This window comes from Astatotilapia calliptera, chromosome 3 (genome assembly GCF_900246225.1).
Source record: "Astatotilapia calliptera chromosome 3, fAstCal1.2, whole genome shotgun sequence".
Taxonomy (NCBI): Eukaryota; Metazoa; Chordata; class Actinopteri; order Cichliformes; family Cichlidae; genus Astatotilapia; species Astatotilapia calliptera.
In genome coordinates this window covers 47,910,545-47,936,096 of record NC_039304.1, presented here as the reverse complement: position 1 = coordinate 47,936,096, position 25,552 = coordinate 47,910,545, and the positions used below count along the sequence as shown (strand labels likewise).

Genomic DNA, 25,552 nt, shown 5'->3' with positions numbered 1-25,552 from the left:
ACAAATTAGTTACTAAACACAATGTATAACTTCATTGCTATTCTTTTAAATTGTCTAACATATGAATTTAGTGAAAATCCATATCTTTTGGATGAGATGCTTTTCCCTGGCAGGCTGGATGGCCTCTTCTGGGCAGGTTAAGATGTGGCCTTCTAAGTCAGCATTTTAAAGTTATTTTAAAGTTAAATGGAAGTGCAGCAAGTAATTCAACAGGGTTAAACCCATATCTTATTTTTAACTGCGTCTGTATAAGTATAAATCACAAGGAAGCAAGTCTATGTCTCAACTCTGATAGCCAGCTTTCTCTGAATTGTCTGGCCCAATTATAATATGCACTTGTAGGGTCACGTGAATATTATACCACTTCTTGTGGAACACTGGCAGGAGGCTGGTGGACAATGTGTTATTATTGCAGCTTATTCCTCTATCACATTATGAGCAGGACTCCTGGATCACAGCATCAACTGAAAGAGATAAAATTCACCAATATCAATACATGTTGATGAAAATTAATTTACCTCTTAACATTTACCAAGTCGAGAACAATGTAATTTGTAAACTGCATATATATATATATATATATTTTTTTGTAAGTGCAGCAATGAGTACTTACCACTTCTCAAGGCACAATTTCACTGAAAATGTGAGGTCAGAAGCAAGAGCACACTGAGCACTGGAGGAAGAAAGAAAGTGGGCATTATATGTTTACATGCTGTAGATGGTTGGAGAAATGTTGGCTATATATTGCTTAGAACAGTATAATATTATAAACAAAAGTAGATAAATTAAAATTAAAAATAAATAAATAAATTAGTTTTAGTCATTAAAATACTTGAGGGTAAAAGAAACCAATTAGGGAATACGTTACAGATTGTAAAATTTACTGTCAAGCACAACATTATATACCCAGTTGCAGCTTCCACTGAAGTAGTCCCAACACCAGCAGCTGCAGAGCCAACCCAACCGTCACAGCTGTGCACCGGAAGATGTAGAAATTGTGTGAAAAAGCAATTTCTTCATGCGATACTGGAAGAATAAAAACACAAAAAGAAAAAAAAAAGATTATTTAGGGTTGATAAGTCATCCTGTAAGTGTAAAAGCTTCTGTTTCAGAACAGCAATATCATTAAACTTTGAATGTTTAGTGTACATTTTGCTTCCTTCATTTTAAATTTTGATCAACTTACTATTTTAAATGCAAACCCATTATAGTAGCCAGGATTGCTGGGATTCAGTAAATGTGAATTATATGTTTGAAGCGCCACAGGGCTCAGATTGAAGCTCACTGAAAGCGTGGATGTTCTGTGATTACAAATTCATCCATGCTACTAATAAAAAAATACATTGAATGTATATATCACACCACCAGCTGAAGGGAAGTAATTTTAAAATTTCATCGATGTGCCAATGTTCAATCTTACAACTTTTAAATTTCAGATTTTAATTCTGATAATAACATACACGAGACAGTGATGTTGACAGCATTGCTCCTCTCTGCCCCACTCTCACACCAGTATTCTCCACTATCTGAAGCAGAGGCATGATCAATCCTGCAGGTCTTTGTCGCAGTGCCATTTGAACATTGAGAAATGATTTCCCTGGCGTTCCTCACTTTCCAATCAGTTGAAATATTAAACCCTTTACAGGTAAAATAGACTGACTCAGTTTCAAAAAGGTGCAGTCTGGATGCAGTTATATGAAAAGACGAATCTGAGAAAGAAGAACAATGTAAAGAAATATCAACTGAATTGCCAGAGATCCAAAAAGTAAGGTTTAGCATTCCCAACAGAAAACCAAGACTAATTCAGGGTTGGTGGTAGGAAATAAGGATTTAGTCAGTATCTATGAGTCCCCTTGCCTCGTTTCTCCTCCTTGTGTTTTTTTCCATGTTTTCCCCAGCCCGTTATGTCTGTGCTCTCCCGTGTTCTCTCCTCCCCTCCTTTCTGCGCCTCCGTGTACTTCCTGTTTTACTTTGACAGTCTCCCGTCAGTATGCGTAATGTTTGCTCCTGCAAACATGATTATCTGTGTCAGCTGTGTTCTGCATGTTCCCATGTCCCTCGTTATCCTTCTGTGTATTTATGTCCTCGTCTCCCTCCATTCCATCTCGCTCATTGCTGTGTTTCCCTGTGTTTCCTCGCATTTCAGTTAATCATTTCCAAGTTTAGTTTAGTTCTGTTTTCCGTTTATTCCTACAATAAAGTAGTGCTTTTGACGTTATTCCTCGTGTCTCTGTGAGTTTGTGAGTTTTAACCTGCCTCTGTTACGCAGCTGAATCATGACAGGTAGCCAGGATTGCTGGGATTAAGTACATTTCAATAGTATATCTGAAGTACTGCAGGACACTTATAACTGCTTACTGAAAGCACGGATGTTCTGTGATTATAAATTTACATATGCTATCAAATAAGTAAATAAACAGAAAAACCATACCTTCCCCTGCATTCGACTTCCTTCTGATAGCCACCCAGCTCTCTGGTGATTCTCCAACTCCATGTATTCTGCATTTATAGAGTCCTTCATGAGACTTTGAAACATCAGGGATTTCTAGTTTTCCTTCATATCCGGTGCCGATGAAGATGTTATCTTTATAGAATTCTGCTGTGAAATTTGAGGAAGTGATCTTGTTTGTCTGCCTTCTTTCTACAGTGCAGAGTAACAGCATCTCCCTCCCCCACAGGATAAACAGGACTCTCCAGTATCACACCACCAGCTGAAAATGTGAAGAAATTTATAAATGTTACAAATGTGCAATGGTTTAGTCATTATAACCTTCACATTTCAGATTTTAATTCTGATAATAACATACCTGTAACAGTGATATTGACAGTGTTGCTTCTCTCTGCTGCACTCTCACACCAGTATTTTCCACTATCTGTAGCAAGAGCATATTTGATCCCACAAGTCCTTGTCACAGTGTTATTGGAACATTTCGAAAGGATTTGCTGAGTGTTTCTCACTTTCCATCCTGCTGAAATGTTAAATCCTTCACAGGTAAAAGAGACTGACTCATATTCAAAGAGCTGCAGTCTGGATGGAATGATGGAAAAAGATGAATCTGAGAAAGAAGGATGCAATAAAACAACGACTGAGTTCCCAGAGATTCAAGAAATAAGGCCCATGCTAATTCAGTGTGAGTGGTGGAAAACAAGGATTTAGGCAGAAGGATTGGAAAACATGACATGAATATAAAAGGACAAATACTACTTACAAGAGATCTTAGAATAACCTTTCTGCACATGTGCCATCAGCAGCAACAACCCTGCAGAAACAGTCCCAACGGACAGTTTTGTTTTCACACCAACATTTACAATTTAAATTTGAATTTATCTGCAGTCAGCATGAAAGTATGTTTGCTCATCTTTTTGTGACTTATTGGATATGCAAGAGGTCGACATTTACATCTCCATTATAATCTAACTGATATCATCATATGACAGTTCATTACTTGCACAAATATATTTCACATTACAAGTGCTAAAAAGTAACACATAATTTGCAAATGAGGTGTTAGTAAATGTTACATTTTCATTATTTGCACAACTAATATTTTCTTTAAAATGAAACATGTTGGGGTAGAACAGGAACAGACTACTGCATAAAATATAAAAAAGATTCTATATTCAAGAAAATTACACGAGGCAAGAGACGAATGCTGTACTCACAGAGTTTACTACAGAGTGCTATGACCTCCATTCTGGCTTTCTCACTGAGAGTATCAAGCGACATTAAATCTAAATACACAGCTGAGGTCTTCCTCTTCCTGTGCAGGTCACTTTACTTCTTGTGTTGAGCAGACTTTATTGAGTAAGTTTTATGAAGACTGCTGCAAGTGTGTTACAATAATAAACACAGAACAGTGGATATGTTAGACTGAGGGCAAAAAGGCAGCAGAGGCCATCATTGACAACAAAGCAGAGACAAAAAGGGGAAAAAGAGCTAGGAGTGAAACTTTACATAAGATTAAGTATTATATGATAGTGTGAGCATGAATAACAGGTGCCATGGTGCCCCCTTCTGACCAGTAAACACTGTCATGTTTTTCAGTTATATGAGGGCAGAGTCCAATAAAGCAGCTCATATCACTGCCTCACGGGAGCATGGCTGTAGTATTTTATAATCACCTGCTTCGGCAGGTAGAGATGGCCCCTAATGGCCCATTGAATGGACTGATATCATTGGAAGTGGGTGAAAGAAACTGCAGAAATCATTTTCAGCTCCTCTTTGGTTTACACATTGTTAATAGGAAAATTGTACTTAGTAGTCAGTATAATCTTTTAATGACTATGATAATGTGACTAATGATGCTCCGACGTTCTGAGGTCACTACCTCGGTTATACAATGTCACAAGTTTTGCGAGGCGCTTTTGTGATATTTAAAGGATTGGATTACATTTTTTATTCCTCCCTGATATCCTCCAAATCTGCTGACAGTCACTGGGTGAGGCAGTGGCCTTTTTAATCATTGTGTTACTATTTTATGCTATATTTAAAAAGAGGGGCTCATATTAGGAAGAAGAAAAGCGAACAGAATATTTAGGACTGTCAGGACCTTCAGTTTAAGCACTGTTGTCTTTGATTGTTGTTTATGATGCTGTCAATGGAAAATTGTACTTAGTAGTCAGTATAATCTTTTAATGATATACGTTTGCATATGGTAGAATGCTGCATGTAATCATTTGTGTTTAGAAGTATATAGTTGGTGGCATATTGAAAGAATGTCTCATCCTAGGAGGTTTGTAGCATTCCAGGGTGTTCACCCCCACACGAGAGAGGTCGTACCTTGTCTTATTGTTTTACGGTAGGATTAACGTAGCTATGTCAGTTTTAGTTTAAGTGCCTTCTTTACATATAGATGAACTGTTGGATTTTCCAGACCAGCAGGTTAAGGGAAGTCGTTTATGGGGCCACACTCTGACACCCCCCCCCCCCCCCCCCCCACACACACACACACACACACACGTACATCTCCACATTCCAATGTAAGGAACAAACGCTCACTGAAGTATAAATAAAGACCGGGGAAGTTTCTCAGTGCGAGCCTCAGTTCTGGAGGCTGCCCTTGCTAGCAAAGAGTTCTGTGTGTTTCTCTTCTCTGAGTCTTTGCTGAAGAAGTGTTTTAGGGTATATTTTTTTGACATTATTTGGTCCTCCGAGCCGGAGCCGAAAACATCTGAAATGTTATCTGTGACTCTGTTCCAAGATCCAGCACTGATTCCTGACGCCGTGGGGAGCCAGCACCGAAGCCTGTGCAATTCAATTCAATTCAATTCAATTTTATTTATATAGCGCCAAATCACAACAAAAGTCGCCTCAAGGCGCTTCATAGATACAGAGAAAAACCCAACAATCATATGACCCCCTATGAGCAAGCACTTTGGCGACAGTGGGAAGGAAAAACTCCCTTTTAACAGGAAGAAACCTCCGGCAGAACCAGGCTCAGGGAGGGGCGGGGCCAGCTGCTGCGACCGGTTGGGGTGAGAGAAGGAAGACAGGATAAAGACATGCTGTGGAAGAGAGACAGAGGTTAATAACAGATATGATTCAATGCAGAGAGGTCTATTAATACATAGTGAGTGAGAAAGGTGACTGGAAAGGAAAAAACTCAATGCATCATGGGAATCCCCCGGCAGCCTACATCTATTGCAGCATAACTAAGGGAGGATTCAGGGTCACTTGATCCAGCCCTCACTATATGCTTTAGAAAAGAGGAAGGTTTTAAGCCTAATCTTAAAAGTAGAGATAGTTTCTGTCTCCCGAAACCAAACTGGAAGCTGGTTCCACAGAAGAGGGGCCTGAAAACTGAAGGCTCTGCCTCCCATTCTACTTTTAAATACTGTAGGAACAACAAGTAGGCCTGCAGAGCGAAGTGCTCTAATAGGGTGATATGGTACTACAAGGTCATTAAGATAAGATGGGGCCTGATTATTTAAGACCTTGTATGTGAGGAGCAGGATTTGGAATTCAATTCTGGATTTAACAGGAAGCCAATGAAGGGAAGCCAAAACAGGAGAAATATGCTCTCTCTTTCTAGTCCCTGTCAGTACTCTTGCTGCAGCATTTTGGATTAGTTGAAGGCTTTTCAGCGAGTTTTTTGGACATCCTGATAATAATGAATTACAGTAGTCCAGCCTGGAAGTAATAAATGCATGAACTAGTGCACAGCCCTCTTAGACGAGGAGAGAGCCCCAGGACGTGCATTCGGGTCTGGGCCGGTGTTTTTAATCTGGTCCACGGCGGTGGGATTCAGTCCGATGATCTGAACCACCAGTGAGAAGTCGGAGGGGGAGAAACACTATTTTGGTATATAAAATGGCCGCAAAGGTTTAAAGAAATGTGATAAAATAGGTTTAAGTTCGCCAAAAGGAACTGTGTTTTGACCAGTTTTAGAGGTAGCTGAAATTACTTCGTGACAAATTAGCGCGCAAATGTCTATGTGTCTGTATGTGTCTGGAAGTAAGTTGATTTTACAGCACAATACTCTGCTGAACTACTTCTATTTTTGTTTTCTTTGCGTTACTTGTAACGCGTTACTGTAATCTGATTACTTTTTTCAAGTAACGAGTAAAGTAAGGGATTACTATTGCAAAAACAGTAATTAGATTACCGTTACTTTCCCGTAGGAACGCTGCGTTACTGCGTTACGAAAACTGTGATTTTTTTGCGAGAATGTCTCACGACAGTGACGTAAGCGAGTGCGCCGTTAGTGACAACAGCTGTGTGCAGATCAACAATGGATCACATATCGATTGTGGGAGAGAGTTTGAGCGTGCAGCGTTTAAAGCGTGGAAGTACTGACCTTACTTTGAGTTTGATTCCATAAAAAGTGACAAAAAACATTAGTGTCCGTTGTGCGTGGGAAGAAAACTTCTTTTTACAGCGAAAAAACCCCTAAACAAGCACCGAGTGCGCAACGACGTGATGGGAAATTCACAGAGATTCGCGGATTCTTCAACTGACCGCAGCACACCTGCAGTAGGGTAAACCTCCGCCTACTCTATTCCTGCTTTACAGGTGAAAATAGAGCAAAAGGACCGCTGAGTCTTTGACTTTATTTATTTTCTGCTGTGTTTTACTTGCATCTATTTGAAAGACTGAGTGTAAACACAAAAAATATTTTATTTTATGTGCTGGAATGTGCAGAAAATAGGTTTAAATGTTAAACTAATTTATTCAAGTCAGAGAATGTTGCATATAATTAAATTGTTGCTTGATGCATAAAGTTAAAAGATTAAAACTGATAAAACAAGTTAAAAAAAGAAGATAATTTTTCATTTGATTACATTTTGTATGATGGATTATGCAAAAAAAGTAGAATTGGGCTGAAAGCTCTATCACTTTATCACCTCTTCAGGTTGTAAATCGTTTTTTTAAAAAGTAACTAAGTAACTAGGTAATTAATTACTTTTGAAAATAAGTAATCAGTAAAGTAACAGGATTACTTTTTGGGGGAAGTAATCAGTAATTAGTTACTGATTACTTTTTTCAAGTAACTTGACCAACACTGCTGGTGACAAAGGAGAACGGTTGAGTTTCAACTCATAAAACTGATACCGCTTCACCATTAGGGTGAAGTTGAATGCCGTATCAGTAAACCACTCTGAAGTCAAGCGTGCCAGCGACGGCCCAGCAAAATCTTTGAAAATGGGGAATAAACAAGTAAAATTAACACCTGATGAGGAGTGGTTAGATAGTTGCAAATAGGTGGAGAAATCCACAAAAAGCAAAAAAAAAAACCAAAACTCTCCAGTACCACACCACCAGCTGAAAATGTGAAGAAATGTAGAAATTCATAAATCTGCAATGGCTAATCACAGAACTTTCAATTTGACATTTTAATTCTGATAATAACATACCTGAAACAGTTATACTGACAGCATTGCTTCTCTCTGCCCCACTCTCACACCAGTATTCTCCACTATCTGAAGCAAGGGAATATTTGATCCCGCACCTTTTCATCACAGTGCTATTGGAACATTTCGAAAGGACTTGCCGAATGTTCCTCACTTTCAATTCGGCTGAAATATTAACCCCTTCACAGGTAAAATAGACTGACTCATATTCAAAGAGCTGCAGTCTGGATGAAGTGATATGAAAAGGCGAATCTGAGAAAGAAGGAAAATGCAGTAATCTGCTGAGTTCCCAGAGATCCAAAAATTGAGGTTTACCAATCCCAACACAAATCCAAGTTTAGTACAAAGTAAGGATTTAGGCAGAAGGGCTGAAAACTCGACTTCAATTCATGCTACTTACAAGACATCGTAGAATAACTTGTATGCACATGTTCCGTCATCACCATCAACCCTGTAGAAATAAACAGATTTTTCTTTATAAAGATGATTTCCGCTTGTATCGCGGATACAAGCGGCGGAAATAAGCTTCCTCCGAAGGCTGGCTGGCCTCTCCCTTAGAGACAGGGTGAGAGGTTCGGCCATCCGGGAGGGGCTCAGAGTAGAGCCGCTGCTGCTCCACATCGAAAGGAGTCAGCTGAGGTGGTTCGGGCATCTGACAAGGATGCCCCCTGGGCGCCTCCTGGGTGAGGTGTTCCAGGCATGTCCCACTGGGAGGAGGCCCCGGGGAAGACCCAGGACACGCTGGAGAGATTATATCTCTCGGCTGGCCTGGGAACGCCTTGGTATTCCCCCGGATAAGCTGGAGGAGGTGGCTGGGGAGAGGGAGGTCTGGGCCTCTTTGCTTAGGCTGCTGCCCCCGCGACCCGGCCTCGGATAAGCGGTTGAAAATGGATGGATGGAAGATGATTTCCATTAGTGATGGGACGTTCTGTATCGAGGCTTCGGAGCGTGTGTCGAGTAATGGAGGGGGCGTTTCCGCGAAGCGCGTATCGAGGCTTGCTTCATTTATGGGAGGAGCTGAAAATGATAGCGTCCGAAGCCTCGCTGCCCGGCTGTACCACGTGACTGGTTCATGAAGTGGTTCGAACTTTGCCGCGAGATATGACAGCGATATAAACCCCTCTGACTTCATGCAAAAATGTGGGTGTTTGATGGAGAGTTGCGGTTAGTGAGAGTTTGGAGACCGTTTGGAGGTTTATGAGAGTGAGGAGAGAAAGTCAGGAGAGAATGGAGCCAGCTAAGAAGAGGAGGATGTCCTCCCCTGTGTGGGAACATTTTGATCTTATTCCTCCCAACAAGGTATGTAAATTTCTACAGAAGATGTATTGTCATGATACTGATGGTGCAATACAATTTATGTTGAGCTGTCTTGACTTTTGTACAAGGTGAAGTGTTTGCTATGTGCCAGGGAGCTGGGATATAACAGCAACACCTCATCCATGCTTAGGCACTACAGAGCTTTGCATGAGAATAAGAGGAACACCGATTGTGGAGCAAGACCAGGTGAGCCATCAAATGCAATGATAATATAGGATGCAGTAATGTTACTAAATGATATAACAATATTATACAGCTGTTATAAGTTACGTGTGTGATATTTATATTTGTGCTTTATCTTTATTGTCTTTCCTCAGGAGAACAATCTCAAATAGATCAAGACCTGGTCAGCATGGTGATTGAGGACTCCCAGCTATTTAGCATTGTGGAGGACAAAGGATTCAAAAGATGTGTTAAATCATTAAATCCTAGCTATGTTCTCCCCACTAAAAAGGTCATAAAAGCAGTGAAAATTTGGTTTTTACATAATAAAATGTGAACAGGCAGGACTGACGCCTCAGTCTGTAGCTGTCCATACCTCAACGTTACAAAAGCACAACTACTGTCCACACTCCAACCACACCTCACCTCACAGTAAATGATCATTTCCATTTCAAGCATTTCCAAATAATCATTTCCCATACTGCCACTATAAATATACACAGTATACTGCCATCAATACAATATACATGTTTTACACACTCCTTTTGTTGTTGACATTTACAGGCTGTGTGCAAAAGGCCACACTCTTCAAATTCATGCCAGCTATTATTTTTACGTCCAGTAGGTGTCCTGCTAGAGCAAATGAAGCTTCATGAAGCTTCGCGTTGGGGTGAACCAATTGGATGAAAAGCTTCAGTGCTTCATGGGGCTTCATCTGCCCATCACTAATTTCCATACTAATATCTATTATAGACACAATATAATAATATTTTCAAATTCAAATTCAAATTTTATTTGTCACGTACACAGTCATACACAGTATGATATGCAGTGAAATGCTTAGACAACTGCTCGTGACCTAAAGAAAACAAAAAAGGAAAATGCTATGAATAAGATAGGAAATAAATATGAAAAATTAAAAAGGGTAAATTTAACTAGGAAGGAATAAAATATAAATTAAGGTTAAAAATGAAATAACTGTACAACACAAATTAGAATGAAGGGTAAATTTAACTGGGAAAGAATAAGATAAAATATATAAATTAAAGTTGAAAATAAAATAACTGTACAACAAAATACACAATACACAGTATAGAACTATATAAGAATGTATGAAGAAATATAAATAAATATATATATACACAATAACAGCAGCTGTACAAGTATTAACTGGAAATGAAGAATATAGTAACCAGTGTTGTGCAATCCACATTATGTCTTGTGCAGTGCAAATATGCTTAAAGTGATTTAAGTGATGAAGTGAAAACAATGTCCAGAATGTCCAGTGTGTGTGTAAGAACCATATGTGTGGGTCAGTACTGTGTGGTGGTGTGATTGAGAGACCGTATCGCCTACCGCCCGTATCGGTAGAATAAGAAGTAAGCTCTTGCTACACAATAAAGAAAACCAAAACAATTGCATATTTAAGTAAAGTACATGAGACAAGAGACATACTGTACTCACAGAGTTTACTGTAGAAAACTATGACCTCCATGCTGTCTTGCTCACTGTGACACTGAAGCAACTTTAATGTTTAATATGCAGCTGAGGTTTTCTGCTTCCTGTGCAGGGTCACTTCTGGTCTTGAGCAGACTTTAGAGAAACATTTATAAATACTGCTGACAAAAAAGACAGCAGAAAAGTGTGTTTAGTGTGACTGCGTATTAGTTTTTAATGTGGATGTCGACAGTGCAATATAAAACGAATCACAGTGTAATTTTTGGAGTGATAGACTAGTTAAGTTAGTGGCATATACACTACCAGTAAAAAAATTGACACACTTTCTCATTCATTGGTTTGTGTTTGTTTTCATGAATTTTTACATTGTAGATTTTCACTCAAGGTATCAAAGCTATGAATTGAACATATACGGAATCATATAGTAAATGAAAAACTGTAAAATAACTCAAATCTTGTTTTATATTTTAGATTCTTCATAAGAGCCACTTTCTGCTTTGATTAGTGCTTTGCATACTCTTGGCATCCTCTCAATGAGGTAGTCATCTGAAATGGTTTTGAAGGAGTTCCCAGAGATGCTGAGCACTGCTGACTCTTTTGCCTTCTCTGCGTTCCGTCTGCAAACCACTTCTATTGAGTCTAGGTCAGGTGGCTTTGGAGGCCAGGTCATCTGGCACAACCGCCATCACTGTCTTTTTGGTCAAATAGCCCTTACACAGCCTGGAGGTGTTTGGGGTCAATTTCCTGTTGAAAAATAAATGAACATCCAACTAAACGCAAACCGATGGGACGGCATGTTCCTGCAGGGTGCTGTAGTAGCTATGTTGGTTCAGTGTGCCTTCATCTTAATTCCATATATTTGATCTCTTCAATATGTTTCTACAATGTAGAAAGTAATAAAAATAAAGAAAAGGGTTAGCTAGTGGAGATACAGGGCTTAATGGGCAGACCGCCACTGAAACTGATTCAAGAAATGAAGACAAGATGGAAGAGCACATTTGACATGTTGCAATAGTTGTATGAGCAATGTGAGCCAGTGGGAGCTGCACGTCCCAACTTGTATGATCATTCCACTGACAAGCTTTATGTCGTTATTCATGAATGTATGACACTCCTTCAATCATTTGAGCTTGCAACAACAGAGCTGTCAGAGGAGGAGAGAATATCGGCATTCAACCTGATACCACTGTAATACAAACTGTCTCCAAAAATGAAACCTGTAGGACTAGAGCCCACTATACAGTTACATAAGTTGCTGTGAGAGTATAACTATGTGTAGTTACTGCATAATTGGCCATAAAAATCAGACTGCGTCTGTTAATTTTATTAATATCTCACTGTTTGTTCTTGTTTTGTACATTAGGGTCACACTTGAAGGATTTCCTGCACATCAGATGTGCGACATATGATGTGTTTGGGTGTTTGACTTGGGCACACTGCTTGATCCAAGTTTCAAAGGTTTTGCATTTGGACCTGTGGTTAGAGCCAAGGAAGCATAGAGGACTCTGACTCTGGTGTGCTTTGACTGACGCACATCACCAGATGGTGAGCAGTTTTTAATTTAGAGCATAAGGTGATATATACAGCTATAGGTTATTTTTTTGCCAGCAGTTTCTTTAGCTACATATATGCAACTAATTCCATACAATTTCTGTTCAAAAAAAAACTTTAAAGGATAAATCCTTCCCTTTTCTTGTAGTCATGTTGCAAGAATGTCCTATATATGCTTAAGTTAAGTTAAGAAAGTTATCGAATGGGCTGACATTGATACATTGTCTTTCTATTGTTAGTCTGCACTTTAGCACGGTTTTTATCTGGTAGAAGGAAATTTGAGCACATTACTCTGGTTCTGGCCTCCCTGCACTGGCTTCCAATTGTATTTAAGATTCATTTTAAAATTCTTTTATTGGTTTTTAAATCCTTAAATGGTCTGGCAACTGCATAATTGTCTGATTTGCTGAAGCCCTATGTCCTCACTTGTTCGCTCCGGTCAGCTGAGCAGCTGTTGCTCTCAATCCCCAAATCATGGCTGAAACTGAGAGGAGACCGTTCTCTGCTGGCCATTGGGGTGGGGTGGGGGGGCTGGGAGGAGGTGTTGGCCGTCCGATCGGGATCTGAGATGCGGGGCCTCCCTACTGCTGCAGGGTGGTGTGCTTGCCTCCACCCGGGGGAAAGGGTAACATTTCCTGGGTCTAGGTGCTGCTTCCCCCTTTGGGGCGAGGGTAACTGGAACTGGGGTATAGAGTATGTTTGGAGAGTGTGATTGTGTGTACATGTCCATTTGTGTCTATCCTTACGTTGGGTGAGTGCTGAGTATTTGTATATGTGTGCATGAGGGTGGGAATGCATGTCCGTGTCTGTGTGTGCCTGTTTGTCTGTGTCTATATGTCAGGTCGGGTCTTAGACTCCACCTCTCTGGGAACATCTCAGGCCCTCCAAAGTATGGAGACGTATCTCCCCTTACCACACTCCCTGCCGGTGGCTGATGCCCTCTGGGGTCGGTGCGTTGGTGGTTCTTGGTTTCCGGGGCTGGGCGCTCAGGTATGTACAAGTTCACTCCCGGTGGCTACTTGGTGGGGCCTGGCGCCTGTTGCTTGGTCAGGCTTCTTCCAGGGTGTGGGGGGCCCTTGGGCCTCCGGCCTCTGGGCCTGCGGCTCGGTTCACTCTGGCACACCAGTGCAGCCCCGTCTGGCTTATGCTCCGTGGCTGCTGGGTGACCCCTCATCTGGGGCTCTTCTCAGCTCTTCCTAGGGGGGTGGCACGGATGCCACTCCGGTTGTCTTCATTGGGCTATCCATGCCTACTTCATGCCCCGGGGGACGGGGCTATGGCTCCCTACACCCTCTAGCAGACCATTACATGGGGAAACCTTTTGAATACAAGTGCTGATCCACACAGGTTCATAGACATAAATTACACCTTTCTTGGCTGCTACTTCCAAGCACATTGTGCGCTGTCGGTCCAGCGTGCTGCACAAAAACATTCAATATTTAGTATTTACTGCTGTTTACACTTAGCTAGATTAATGCGATGGTGTTGTGTTTGGTATGTTGCTCTGTTTTTTTGCTTGCTTTCTATTCTTTTTCTCTCAACAGGTGATCCAGGAGAATCTTTTTTTCTTCTTTCTCTTTTTAAGTGCCCTTTCTCACTGTACCTCTTCTCTTCTGTTTTTCTTTTCCTTCATCTTTCTTTCTCCCTTTCCTATCCCCCAGTCATGTCTGTCCTGTCTGTAACAACTGAAAATAAAATAAAATAAAATAAAATAAATAATAACAATAAAGGTCGATCAAATGGACCAATATGGCAAGGCCGTGATGGTCCATTTGGTAAAGTAAATTCATTGGGTATCCTTGTTGGTCTTCAGACAACAATTCTGACGGCTAAAGAAGCAAATCGGACAGGCAAAAAAAAAAAAAAGAAATAAAGAAACTGAGAGGAGACCGAGCGTTCTCTATCGTGGCTCCTCAGCTTTGGAATAATCTTCCTCTTCACATTAGGCAATCGACATCAGTGCTGGTTTTTAAATCCAGATTGAAAACACATTTTTATTCGCTGGCTTTTGACTCAGTGGTTACCTGACTTGTATTTACCTATATTTTATTGTTTTTACTATGTTTATTATTTTATCGTATTTATTATTCTTACGGTAGCTATTACAGTATATTTTATTGTTCAGCACTTTGGTCAGCCTTGTGTGTTTTTAAAGTGCTATATAAATAAACTATGATGAGGATGATGATGATTTAAACATTTAGCCAAAGCCAAAAATTTGCGTAGATGTTTTTAACATCAGTTACTGGGGAGTTTTTCGCAATTCACATAAACTCTATGAGCTGAGATGAAGAAATGTGAAAAAGGACAGCAGACTCATACAATAAACGGACCTGGTTGTTCACTTGACCAATTAACTGGACTGGATTAACAACAAAAATACCATCTACAGGAAAGGACTGGGCAGGCTTCATCTGCAATGGACACTTGCAAATTTTGGAGTGCATGAGGATCTTTTGAAGCCCTTCTATGAATCTGCTGTGGTGTGCTGGGGCATCAGTATCTCTGGGACAAAAGAAACAGAACAGACTGATCAAGAAGACATCCCAGATTCCCACTTAAACAGTGGAGATGGAGGCTGAGTTGTCACTCCAATCAATCCATTCTCTTCTATTTATGCTTATCAGGGTTTCTGGGGGGCAGAGCCTACCCCAATTACAGTACAATAGGGCAGTGAGCAGAGTACACCATGGACAGATCACTAGTCTGTCACAGAGCTAACAAAGAGACAAACAATCATTTAAACCTATGTGCATTTTTTGTCTACATTGCGCATAGGCAACAACCAATTAACCAACCTCTTTAGGTCAGCGTGCCCAGAGAGAACCCACGCGAACATGGGAACAATAAGCAGAAAGGTCACAGCCAGATGCTTTAGTTTAACTCAAAACTTTCTTGCTGTGAGGCAAGTATTAACCACTGCACAATACTGTCTTGCAGTTTACAGTGAGGGGATAGTTCAATAGTTAGGTTGGTGTTCTCATGTTCGGAAGGTCAGGGGTTCAATGCCCTGAACAGCTAGCCTACACGCTTTCTCCCGGGTGCTAGATTGGTGGCTGCCCACAAATGCAGAGAAGGAAATTCCCCATGGGGCTCAATAAAGTATACATTGTTATACAAATGGTATTGTTCTTCTGTAAAAGTAAATTAGTCTTTCTCTCTTTTTATCCTCTGTGCATTACATTGTATTTTGTGATTTCTAGAAAATAGCGCTGTGAAGTGACTCAGGACACAACAGTACCGGTGTTGTGTGAAGATGCGATCCAGTCATGCATTTATTTTGCAACATTTTTAATCCATTATATGCCATTACAGATAATATATTGTAAATAATGCGATGTGTTGTACCTTTCTGTGCAACTTTGCTGTTAGAAGTTATGCACTGTGACGACACCAGCACTCTCAAAACTTTCAACATGTTGTGCCATCTCCATGGTTACAGCTGGTGTCTTTCCTGTAGATTAAATCCGGAAATTAACAGAAAGTAACCGAATTTCAAACATAAAAAAGAATATTATTTGAACTTTGGCTTCAAAGAGAAGGGTTGTGGACTATTTGGGAAAAACAGCTGTTGCAAAGTCTGGAATGAACATTAACCTTTAGTGGGGGTTTTTTTTTCCACTAATGATATCTTGTCCCATTTTATCTTTCTTTAACCCTGCCCCGTCTCTCTTTTTCTACTGTATTTTTGGTTCATTGTATTTCTGTCCATGCTCAGAAACCTTCCATTGTGGCTACATTCAAATAATTCAGCAAAAAAGAGAGAACAAAGGGGGCAAAGCCCATTGATTTAATTTGTTACACAGGAAGGTTTGGTTAGTTTTTTTAGTTGTTTTTTTTTTTTAATTAATAAATTAAATTACAACTTAAGAAAACTATATTCTACATACTCAGGTTGTCTTTGTCTATAATTACAATTTTATTGATAATCTGACATTTAAGTGTGTAAAATGTGCAAAACCTAATAAATCAGGAAGGGGATAATCCTTTTTCACAGCACTGTATCTGATGTATGTTTGTTCTTTCCCTTGTTTTCCTTTGAAAATACTCATACATTGTTCATACATTTACAATATGCAGATATTTTGAGATACCTGCATTTAACAAGTTCACTCAAGTCACCTGGATACATACAGAGAGAACTTGAGCACAAGCAGAAGTACAGAGTCAATGATGGTGACACAATGATAACACACTCAAGCACCAACAAACAAGAACTGAAACCAGGGTTATAAAACACTGCCGATGTGATACAACAGACAGTGACAAAATATCTTAACAATTTGGTTCTGTCATGTCTGTGCTTTATACAAATCTCTCCAGTCCAGTCTATTACACATACCGCAATGTGATTAAAAAGTATAACATCTGCTATTGGTTAAAACTGATAAAAAAAATACATACAATTAACTTTTTACAAAAATTCAACGTCATTTGAAACCCACTCATCTTCAGCGTGTTGCACCATCTCCATGGTGACAGCTGGTGGTCTTACTGCAGTGGAATTAGGAAACTGTAACATAGTTTGTAACTTAAAAAGGAATGGTGTATTGTTTTTTACTGGATTTGAGTAGTCAGTTGCCCTGCATATAACACATATTGTATAATTCACCTTCATTCATCTTAATAGTAGTTTATATTAGTTTATATACATTGATTTCAAACATATATGGTACATACAATTTTTTGATGGTTCCCAGCTCTGAAAGTTATCAGACCAGTGAATTGCTGTTAAAATAATTGTGTTATTGTGTAAATTTGTGCACATTTTCCACAAATGACTTGGCTGTAAACAACGATAGGTAACTCATTAATTATCAAAACTAGTATATATAAGGAAAAGGGGGCAGCAGGGAATTTATGTATTTATAGTTATGCTTAAAACAAGAATTACAAATCTATCTTCCTGCAGCAGTAAATGGAAACCACAAGATCAGTGGCAATGCAGTATGCAGATATGACCGCTAGATGGCATTAGAGTCTGACCAGAAAGAAAGCAGGAATAAGAGGCCAGGAGTTGGTAGTCACAGAAGAAGCTGTGAATAAGGGAAAACACATGTAAATACAGTAATCCACATATTTTACAGAAATAGGCTAAAGGTTGTGTGGTTCTTGTGTGACAAATTTAACTTTATAAAAGTATAAATAGTCTAAATACATTTACAGGTTTTCCAATTTTCCAAATCCTCTAAATTACAGGAAATCAATGTTTGTTTTGTAAAGTAATTAAAAGTGGGATTCAAACTATTTATTATTACTATACCATTATTTGTGTTATGAAAATATTAAGAAATGACTGGTGTCCACTTGTGACCAGTATTTTTACATTGTTTGCCCTTACCCTATCAGCATAGTTTACATGATCATGTTTACTCCTCCACCCAAGATTGTTTCAGTTAAACACTACTCTAGAGTGGGGTTTTTAACCCAGTCCAGTTTATTCTCTGAGTGTAAGGCAAGGCAAGGCAAATTTATTTGTATAGCACAATTCAACAACAAGGTGATTCAAAGTGCTTTACAGAGACATTAGAAACAAAAACAGATAAAAAGCATGATTTAAAATTGATTAAAACAAGCAAACAAACTAACTAACTAAACACACACATTCACATTCACACCTTTTTGCGCGATCTGAACCCTTATCGTAAGGGGAGCTACCAGTCCTTCTGTGGACGAGCTACTTTCTATTTTAAATTCCCTGAATTTAAAATACTCGTGTACTCCAAGGTTCAGTCCTCCACTACATCCACGTCAACCCCCTGGATTTAAACAGGGGTCACAGCTTTCCTGGTAGCAGTCAATTCTTCTGTCTTTGTCACACTGAGGTGCAGATTATTCTGCTGCTCCACATGAAACACGAGTCCACCATAGCCCAGTCTCATCACCCACACCGATGCATCCAACCACTGCAGTGTCATCAGAAAACCTCTGAAGATGGCAGGTCTCTGTGCAGTGGTTGAAATCTGTGGTGTGGTGGGTGAAGAGGAAGGTGTGACACATTTCTGTGGGAGGCGGCACATTTCAAATACCAGGAGAATCTCTCAGTGGCCTGACAGCGTCAGACCACAGTGAGGTTCAACTTAGGATGTAAACCCGCGACCCGCAGACAAAACACCAGAGGTACCACAGCTGGATGCAGTGACTCTGGGTGAGCGCTAAACATGTGACTTATGATCTTGAGAAGCCAACCAGGTGCCTGCTGTGGCCAGAGAAGAACGCACTAGTGGCTCTTGCTATGCTGGCAGCAGAGATGTTGGTTTAAGCTGGGGAATCTCACCCCCAGCCCTCCTTATGGCTGCATGCAGCAGGGACCCACCAGGCCCTGAAAGGCTGATGAATTATATGTGTAAGAGAGCGAATACATACTGTATGTGTATCAGATAACAGTAGGGTCAGCTGTTTTGTTTTTTTTGTCTAGTGTAACAACATTACTATAGGATCGGGGCTATTCTGCTAGGTTCACAAGAATGAGCTATCACAGGAGGGTGGGAGTGTGTTCAGAGGGATGAGGGAACAATGGGGCTGTAAGCAGGTGTTTCAGACATATTGGAGAGTTACGAAAGTGCTTTGTGCAGCTGCCTGTTATAGATGAAGGACGTGCAGATGGACTACACAATTATTGCTTATTTATGATGAATTTATTAGTGCTTAATTTGTGCTGAAACCTCTTCTTCAGCTGTTATGTAATCATACGAATACCACAGCCTCTATGTGTGTTCACATTCTTATTAACAACAGTTTTATGCTCTTCTGACATAAAATAAGTAAAAAACAAATTAAAATGATTCTATTTCCCGAACTATAATAACTCTGCATTATTTGCAATTGTTCGCTGTGCTTAGAGAATTATATTAGTAACGAAAAATAATTTGTATTTTGAACACAAACATTCATACAGTTAATTAGTTCATTTTTAGCTGAAACTGACGATTGTTTTAAGCATATTAATCCTACAAATCATTTCCTTTATTTGAATATGTGATTTTCCAAAATATTTAAAAAGGTCTATTACAATTTCTGTTACAGTTTCCTACAGTCCAAGATGATCTATTACACTTTTCAATATTTTGGAGAACGGTCAAAAACCCACAGATTTCATAATAAATCTGCTAACGCACACCGGGGAGACGCGAGCGTGAAAACCTCTGAGCGCAACACACAGGGCTTTATGCACAGGCAACCCCACTTAGGTTTTTATACTCGGTGTGCCGTGCGTCCCGTGACAAGTTTAACATCACACTCAGCGGTGCAGTGTCTGTGGCACGTCGTGGGGTCGTGCACTCCTTGATTTTTGTAAATTCTACAGCTGGCGTGTACGATCGTGTTGGGTTTTACCACTATTTTACTGATATTCCAGCGCAGAACATACTGACACACAACAGTTTGTCGAGGTTTTTTTTTTCTCTCTTTTCTTTCCACAAACTAACATTTTCGCTTTCGGTTTTGACTTCTCCTCATCAGCGCGTTTGGTGCGATATTGTTTAAGTGGCGACACCTATCGAGAATACCGCAGCGCCTTCTTCAGCCTGAACGGCGGGTATAAGTAAATATGACTGTATCTGTGTGATGATGTTAAACGAAGGGACTATTGCAGAAGGTATACTGCCAGCTGCGTAATGCCGATCCTCCCAGGCGAAGATGTGCCGCCTCCCATAGAAGTGTGGCCCTCTCTGCTTGCCATACTCGCTCCGAGTGGAGGCGCAGCAGGACAGCGCCCACATTTTCCTCTGTTTCCTGAAGGTAAGCGACTACATTCCTCTGCCATCAATACACGGCTAATCTCTTTAGCTTATAGTGTAACGGGATACGGGTCATTCCTGTATATGTGGAATATGTAATGGAGTCTAGAGACAGTCTCAATGTAATAGAAAATTAAATAGAGATAGAGAATTGTCTCATTTGCCATAATCAGGTTCACTCAGATCACCGTGTCTCTCACTGACACAATCTGAATGGTAGTATTTACTGTATTTACATAGTATTTACTATGCTGTGTCACAGTATAATGTGTCATAGCCACATAAACAATGACATCTTTTATGTGCTTACAGTTCAGACCTGTACAGCCCAAGATTACTTATTGTAATTATACAGATAACATCTGGTGAGTCCAGCATAACCAATTGACTCACAGGCTTTTAGAAGCTATTGCAAAAAAAAGGAGAGTGAACTGAACACATCACTGGCTCTTGAATTATTATGATGACTTACATTTGCAACTGAAACACATTACTGCTTTTGAATAGCTATTCTATTTCATCTTATTTTATTCAGCTTTTATCCCTCTCTCTCTGATGTGAAAATGACCAAAGAAATACATTTATATTTCTTTGGGCATGCAAGTAAACAGAGCAGAATGTTCTTTGCTTCCATGTTTTAATGTAATATTCATATCATATCAAACACTCCAGCTTACCCTAGGAAAATTAAACAATGTCAGTGTACAGACATCATTTTTTATACAAGGTATCTTCAACCCTGCATCCCATTTAGTTAATGGCATCTTCTTGTGTAAAGTAACAAAATGTAGTCAAAATGTTTCTCATGATTTTTTTTTAAATATATATAGAAGAATTGTTATCTGAAGCCAAAACAAAATGGCCAACAGAATTACTTTTCCAAGTGGATCATTATGCATTTTGCTATACTGGTCCATTTGATAGTCACATTAGATCTTTATTTTATTTTGAGTTATTATAATCGGAACAGACAAGACCGGTGGACAGAAAAGAAAAAGAAGAAAGAAATAAAAGTTGAGGAGAAAGTTAACAGAGGGAGAGGAAGAGACAGAGAAAACACTGAAAATCTGTGCAGGGAAGCTGCTGTTGTTTTTGGTTGCATAAGTATTCAGTGTTATTTTTGCAAACATATGCATAGGTAACACTAAATAAGAATATTAAATGTCACTGCGCAGCACAAGGTATCAATAATACATGATGTGTTTAGAGGCATCAGTCGACCAACTACAGTCAGTGCTCGGGTACGTCAGCTAGTACAGCAGAACACTGTGCTCCTCAAAGTCGGAAATAGCTCATGTACTGCTTTTTTTTTTTTTTTTTTTTTTTTTTTTTTTTTGTCCCGTTTGGATCTATAGCCATCAGAATTGTTGTCTTAAGGCCAAGAAAGATGCCAAGCGGATTTATTTTATCAAGTGGATCATCGTGGCCTTGCCATATTGGTCCATTTGATTGACCTTTATTATAATTATGAGTTTATTTTATTTTCAGTTGTTACAAACGAGACAGACATGACTGTGGGATAGGACAGGGGGAAAGAATGAAAGAGAGGGAGAGAGCTCATGTACTGCTTAACTAAATTTGTGGATTGCCAGTTGCGCTGAGTTCCTGCTGTTTGAGGCAGTCCATTTCTTCCTTTAGTCCCGAGTTTAGGTCAACCCCAAGAACAAGTGAGCAATCTAGGTGTTCAATGAGTGCAGTTAAAAAAAAGCATGGATAAAAATGTTTGACATTATATGACTTATTCATTAAATAAGCCAAAAACTCTATGAACTACCAGATTACTACTATATTTTACATTACATTACTTATATAGCACTTTTCTACTCTCCTGGAGTACTCAAAGCGCTGCATACAACATGCCCCATTCACTCACTCATACGAACACTTCCTTCTGTACTCAAGTGCAATCTAACCAACATTCACACTCCGATGGACACATTGGAGAACAACTTGGGGTTTGTATCCAAGGATCGAACCACCCGCCATCTGTTCAGTAACTGAACGCCGAACTTGCACCGTGACTTCAAGCATATCAAGAGCAATAGTAGAACAAACATGCAAAGTCTGGACTGAGTGACATCTGTAATTCTCTTTCTCATTTCCACAAAGAACACTAAACACGTGATGTTTGAGAGTGTTCATGAAGAAGTATAGAAATGGCCAAAAGGAGTTGCACTGTGTTTCTGGATCTGGAGAAAGAATATGATAACGTGCCTAGAAAGTGTTACTACAGGAAATCAACATTGGCAGAGATGTATGTGAGGTTGGAGCTGGTAATTGTGTAAACACACAATAACCACACTGATGCTCTGTGCTGTTATTCTGTTGTGGACCATCTGGCAAGATATTGGAAACAACAGCCTTTCGTACTCCCTGCGGTGCTGGCATTCTGAAATACTGGACGAGATGAAACATGCATCACTCATTCTTCTTTTAGTTTAGACATGTAGAGCTCAAGATTGCTTATCATAGTCACACAGATGACACCCACACTTGGAAAAATAACTGGATGATTATGTTCCCTTAGATTCACTAAAACAGTTTATAACATGTAATCAAAGCATTTCCTCCACCTAAAGTGAACTATGACTAATTGTTCATTGTGTTTTAGAACTGGGAAAAAGAACTCAAATGCAACTCACAAAGCAACAGCTTATTTACACCTTAAACTCCAGCAGGTCAGACTACTTCAATGATCAAAGATCTTCCATTTCCAAAAAACTAGTGCAATGCTTCTAGAAATGGGAGAACTGAAGATGAACCACAAATATATAAATTAGATTTCTTTGTTGTTGTTTGACTCACCAGGAATCAGAAAGTGAAAATGAGTCTTCATTCTGCAGAATCAGAAGTGTCTGTTAACTTCTGCTAGTAATAATTTAGTATTTGTTTTTTATCTCATCAGAGAAACATTTAGACAGAAACATATTTTGCAGCTGCTTAGATAACTGTTATTTTTATATGCCCACAATGCATATCTCATTTCAACATGTAAATTAAAAGGCTTTGATAGTGTGTGACATCGTAAACTCTAAACTTCTATCGGGGGGATTAAATATATTAATAAAAATGTGTTGTAGTCACAAAGTTGCTTAGTGTTTTCACCGCAATGGTGGGTCATTGCCTAGTTACAGGACAAGCTATATGGTGTACATATAGCATGCTATACAGTAAGTCCTTTTCTACAAACCCTCAGAGGTGAAACAAGTTAAAACACTCTGAGTTTGGATTTGTTTTTATAATGTTTTTCCAGATATTCTTAGGTGTGAAAGGTTGACTAGACTGGTCTGACTTCATACAATCAATGAGCCCTGCACCAAGAACATGGGGTAGACATAGGCTACATTCACACTGCAGGCGAAAGCGCATCAAATCCAATTTTTTTGACCCTATGCGACCCATATCCGATCATGGTATGACAGTGTGAACGGCACAAATCCGATAATTTCAAATCCTGGGTCACTTTCGTATGTGGTACTGAATCTGATACATATCCGATGTTTTAGAAAGCGACTGCCGTTTGAACAGTCAGGTTGCATTAAATCCGTCTTTTACGTCACTGACACAAGACAGACGCCAATTATCAGCGCCGGAGAAGACATCGCGAACGCTTCCTGGCCATCCCGTGTAGATGTCAGTGAAACTGTTGGGAAGGCAACGTGAACATTTTATTTGTCCTGTATAATCTGCAGATTCTGATAGAAATCTACAACTATCTTTTGAAGCACCGCTCCTCTCTAAAACAGCAATAAGGATAATTATTAGGTTATCTACATTATTATGTAAATAACAAAATAACTTAAAGCAAAAATTGGGAAACGTAAAGTCCGAAGTCTTTATATTAAGGGCCATCAGTCAAAAATGCTGTTTGCTCTGGGTCTAAACAGAGCGCGTTGTGTGTGACGTCTTCTTTTGCGCATGCGGGCCGCTTTGAGCGTTCACACTGGAGCGCGTTTGCTGTCGCATTTTATTTGTAGTGTGAACGAGCAGACAAAAAAATCGGATTTGATCAAAAAATCGGAATTGAGCATTAAGACCTGCAGTGTGAACGTAGCCATAGATATGTGGGCTGACTGTGTTATACAAATCTGTAATTGTGTTTTTCTCTTATTTGAATTTGCACTGCCTCTTTTCTGAACAGAGAACAGTTCAGCTGAAAAGTTGACACGACCAAGGAAGGAAGCCGAGTTGTGGTGATTTTTGCCCTTCATCTACAGGTAAGCTAACTACAATCAGTCACATGAAAATAAATGCCTTAATGCTTCACCATGTTGTTTGTGTGCTTTGCAGATATACAGATTTTGACAGTGATCAGTGCTGAATGCTGCTTTCAGGTTTCAATTGTGTGGTTTGAATTTTAAACTAAAATTATTGGTCTGTGTAAACTACTTGTATGAAAAGTAATCTAATGTAATATGATGCATTACCATGCATTATTATATATATGCATTTACAATAATTACATTACTTACATTTGTCAGACACTCTAGTGATGACAGAATATTATTGCATGTCAAATCCAAACATGCAAACATTGACGTCTAATTTGCTGATCAGGCTCAACCAGTCTGATTATATTTTAAGTGATCATATTTGGCATTTCCTGTTTTTGACTGCAGTTCCTTTGAAGAGGAAAGACTTTTAAACGGCCCTGCTAGCATGATAAATTTACTGAGCACCATGAAGTCAGGAGTAGGATTACTAATTTTCCTTCTCAGTCATGATGCCTCAACGGGTACGTTATATGTCTTTCTCATATAATAACACAAACTTGATCTGAGGTTAACCATTCCACGTATTACATTTCAAAGCATGTAACTGGTCGAATTTACTTATTTCCTCTGTTCTCAGTAAGTCATTTTTTTCTGTTTTATTTAAAATGGTCATATATAAATTCATAGTACAGTGTATAGAAGTATCATATCTAAAGTGAATGTTACACCAGATGTCATTTGGTGAGATCAAGTGATATTTGACAAAAAATTAATTCATATTTCATTTTTCTCAATGTTCCACCAGCTCCAATAAACATTGCTTCAGCATCGACAGAGAATGCAAGTAAGAGAATACTTCACTTATCTGGTTATAATCCAAGGATGATACCAGATGATAAGAAAGGAACTTGGCACAAATGAGCAAAACAGGCTTAATTTTAGCACTTAGAACATAAAATATTTCAAGCATAGTTTTACATCAGAAAATATGATTTACAACAGTAAGTACTTTCATTTTATTTATATATACAGTAGATGGATGGATGGATGGATGGATGGATGGATGGATGGATGGATGGGATGGATGGATGGATGGATAGATAGATAGATAGATAGATAGATAGATAGATAGATAGATAGATAGATAGATAGATAGATGTAAACTTTTAGTCAAGTAAAACGTGTTTTTACAGCCAATGCTTTCATTTATTCTTCCAGGTCCTCAAACAGGCATTTACCTTGACATTGGCATCATCACTG

At 39.3% G+C, this 25,552-nt stretch overlaps 1 long non-coding RNA gene and 1 pseudogene across 1 annotated transcript; one reads left to right on the top strand and one right to left on the bottom strand.

Annotated features, from left to right (window-relative positions):
* Positions 1-898: 898 nt before the first annotated feature.
* On the bottom strand, positions 899-13,513 carry LOC113015189 (uncharacterized; annotated as a pseudogene).
* Positions 13,514-19,591: 6,078 nt separating this feature from the next.
* LOC113019615 (uncharacterized) lies at positions 19,592-25,552 on the top strand. The gene is made up of 5 exons (XR_003272058.1): positions 19,592-20,079; positions 24,220-24,295; positions 24,698-24,813; positions 25,098-25,136; positions 25,511-25,552. It is a non-coding gene; the product is annotated as an uncharacterized LOC113019615 (long non-coding RNA).